Here is a 4,154-nt window from a genome sequence, read left to right as displayed (position 1 = left end):
AGCTAAGAAACGCTCAATATAATTTTTTACTTCTTCACAATAAACTGTTTTACAGTTCTATATTTAAAAGATGAGGAATTATTTACATTGTTTACATTTGACGGATATTCGTCCTCATCTTGTTTGTTGTTAACACAACGTTTCGGCTGATATACCCTCCAGCCTTCGTCAGGTGTCTTGGGGAAATTTCGAACCTGGGTTCTCATTCCTATCGATGTTACTATTATTATTATATTATTATTATTATTATTATTATTATTATTAATCAGGTCGCTGCCGTTAATCGAACTCGGAACCTTGGGGTTAGTAGCCCGCGCTCTTAACCACTACGCCATATGCCCATCAAATGTAGATAATGTAAACTGTTTTACTTCAAAATAATGTTGTTTGATCTGAAAAGACAGATGGCGAAATTTCAGGAGTGTAAGTAGGATGAAGCAAAGCGACCATATTTAGAGCCATTGTGTTTTCCTTATTTGTTTGGGTAATATGTAGTTTTGAAATATCGTGTGAGAGCAATAAGCATTTATTATTGACAAATGATGGATGCTTTTACGGCAAATTTTTGTGCAGTGCTTCCAATCGATCGCAATATTTCTCTGAATTAACTGTTTGGTCACATCTAGAAGGATCTTCATCATTTTTCAGTTCTGGGCTGCTTGGGACAAGAAAAACAACAGCAATAATTTTGTGCCATAGTGATGGAAGGAAAATTAAAAATATCCTTCTTCTCGTCCTGGTATCCATAATGGTTATTCTATAATTTCTCCATCCTACCTTCTCCTAATTTCTTTTTCATCCGGAAAATCATCAACTGCGTAATTCGGCTTTACCAATACCAGAAGGATAAAAACTACAGCTGTAAAAAAACCTTGCAAACTGATGCGCCGCGTGTTTCAGAGCTGTGCCTCTGTGAAACCACTGGTCATCGGAGACAGACGTGAAATCATTACTAAGTTACAAACTGATTGTAAAGTGTGTATGGATATCTGTAGCATTGTAATTAATTAAGGCATTTGTCGCCGAAATATATTGATTTGTGATGAATGGTTTGTTTATTTGAATTTGAGTTCGATTAATCATTCATTTAATGATGTACATACGTACATACATACATGCACACACACAGATGTGTGTGTGTGTTTATGTGTGTGTGTGTGTGTGTGTGTGTGTGTGTGTACTCTGATATTGAATCGAACGGCTTTCTTTTATAAATTGTGTAGAAAATTATGTAGAAATTCTGTAATATGGAGCTTTGACATAACAATTTACTAAAATTCAAGTGTGCATGCGTGTGTATGTGTAAGTATATAAGCTTGTATGTGTGTGTCTGTGTGCGTGTGTGCTGTGTTTCGGTGTATGAATAATCTGTAAAAGATGTAATAAACAGCGAGAAAATTGATAAGCCGGTGCGTCGAACAAGTGCGTTATGGTATTTGTGGTCGCAGAATGACACAACTGCATTTTTTTCTGTGTTAGATGTGAGGGAGATTTGGCTACTCCTTTATACCAGGTCAATCAACCACATGGGCCTTTGCCTGGTAAATTCGCAGGAAGATTGTTACTGTTAGCGTTAGGGATCCTCTTTATTGCTGTTTAGATTAGAACCACAAGAAGGCACTCCTTTTGCTCCTTCCCCTAATTAGTAAGCAGTTGTCAGACATACAAAGTATCTGTCAGCTAGAAAAATGAAGGACACCACATCGCAGTTCCTGTTTTATCTGAAAGAAATTACAGGTTATAGGTTTGACAATATTTCTTCCAGTTCTATTTCTCATTGTTGCTGGTAGCGGCGAGAGCAAGCGTGTCTGTCGATACGAGTCCAATCTCACTGAGCGGTATATTGGGCAAGTATTTCTACTAGTAGCAAACGGCAAATGTGAAAGTCGTCGGATAGACTGTATCTGTGTTTACTGGTTTATTCTCCTAAATCCTCAACAATCTCGCGGATATATCTGATTGGATTACCCTTTCACCTCTGTTCATCGATTGCCAATAAAATACAATAGGAGACATTAAAGATACTACAAAAAGACAACAAAACAAACTCGGAGTTTTGCCTTCTGTTTCTATATTTCGGGGTTATGTTCCCTCCTTCAGGATTTGTGGAAAAACGAGGGACATTTCTACATATGCTGATAAAAGTAATCTGCAATAATATAAACTAACGAAGCACAGGTCAATTTTATTATGCTACCACAGCTTACTGTTGCGGCAGATTGGTTTCAATATATGCCGTACTCATTTCCCGTTATACTAAGCTTTATCAGAGTTAAGTGTCTTGGCGTTTAATACAAGAAACGAACCAACGTCAAAATAAGCTAGTATGACCAATATAATTTACAAAATTAAAAGTATAAATAATATGGCTTTAGGGGAAATAATTGAAGTAAATATTTTAATGGTATGCTAAATATATGAAGGAATGGTGCGCTAAATGCAACACAAAAATAATTTGAATTTTCTGAAAGGAACTAAACAAAAACCTACAGCTAATTGATCTCTCAAAGAACGAGAACTAATTAAGAAAGGATTTTTATAGAATTAATATAGATGGCTCGGGAGCCAAAAAATGCCCTTAGTTCTCTCTTGACTTCCAGCAAAACTGAGATTTTCCTCTAAGATTCATTCTTCATTTCATGTAATTATCTTCTATAATCTTTGAGAATCGTTAACAATTACCTCGAGATCTTCGTTTTTGGTTTTCTCCAGCACGAAGGAAGTTTCAAAGAAATAAATAAATACATACACACACACACACACACACATTCATGTATATATGTGTGTGATTGGGTACGTGTATGTTCGTGCGTGTGTGTGCCTTTGTGTGTATGTGTGTATGTGTCTGTGTATGTATGTGTATGTGTGTACGTTTGGGTGTGTGAAAGAGACTGTAGTTTCAGTACAACACCCTTTAACTTACTAAAGAACTATTTCATATGTCAGTCTGTAGATGTTATTATTTATTATATTCCTCGCAAGTATTTACAGCTTCCTCGCGCTGACAAGCATATCCAAGTGATGTTTCTTCACAGACGATACGGTTGAGCTAACAACCAGTGCTTCTGCTGTCGACTGGCGACTCTTCACATCTCATGATTCCAGTTCGGATATGGCGTCTCCTCCACTGATTGGCACAACAAAGTGTTCCATTCTACACAAAAAACGGTCACCATTCATTAATGAATGATAAACAATTAAAGACAAGTCTTCATGCTTCGCAAAGTCGGAATAAAACGAACTGTATATTTTTTTCTGTGCAGTATGTGTATGTGAGAGTGTGTGTCCGTGTTTCTGTGTATGAGTGAGTGTGTGTGTATCTCTGTGTGTATTTTGTGTTTGTGTGTGTGTACATACATACACAGATACGTCATTACATATATGCCTATATATGCTTATACACATATCTATGCGTGCGTATCTGTATGTATATGAATATATATGTGTGTGTGTATGCACATATATAGTAATATATATATATATATATATACATGCTCACGCACATACCCATTATTTGTGCGAGAATTGAGATGAGAGATAAAAAAGGGTGAAATAAATGAATCTGGGACGAAAAATAAGGGAGTGTGAGCGGGTGGGGGGTAGAGTGGGGTGCTAGAAGGGGTGAGGGTGCAGGGGAGATAAACCCTGTTAGAGATTCCGATGAAAGAACTTAACTGTACACTTGCGCGCGCGTGCGCACGTGTGTGCGTCCGCCTGTGTGTCTATGTTAGTGTCTATGCGTGGGAGTGTTTAATCGGATGTTTAAGCATACATAACGAAACAGAAAGCAGAAGGATCCTCGTCTGTTTCGACGATGACTATACGGTATCCATTCGTTGATTTATAGAGAATGGTGTTTCCTATTCAACGGACAAGCGTTTCCATAGCGACGGTGTAATTTGTAAGGAACAGAGCATCCGAATGAATTAAGGGTACATCCTATCAGATAGCCATTAATAACCTTTCTGTTTCCCCAATTCCACCAAATGGCATGCATCCTCTCGAGGCTATGGTAGAAGACAAATGCCCAAGATTCCAAACGGTGTTACCGAACGTGGAAGCTCGTGGTTGCCAAGACAACTTGTTAACCATCCAACCATACTTGTGCTCACATGATTTAAACACACACACACACACACACACACACACACACA

This window comes from Octopus bimaculoides, chromosome 22, assembly GCF_001194135.2.
Source record: "Octopus bimaculoides isolate UCB-OBI-ISO-001 chromosome 22, ASM119413v2, whole genome shotgun sequence".
NCBI lineage: Eukaryota > Metazoa > Mollusca > Cephalopoda > Octopoda > Octopodidae > Octopus > Octopus bimaculoides.
Note: the sequence above shows the minus strand (reverse complement) of the source record.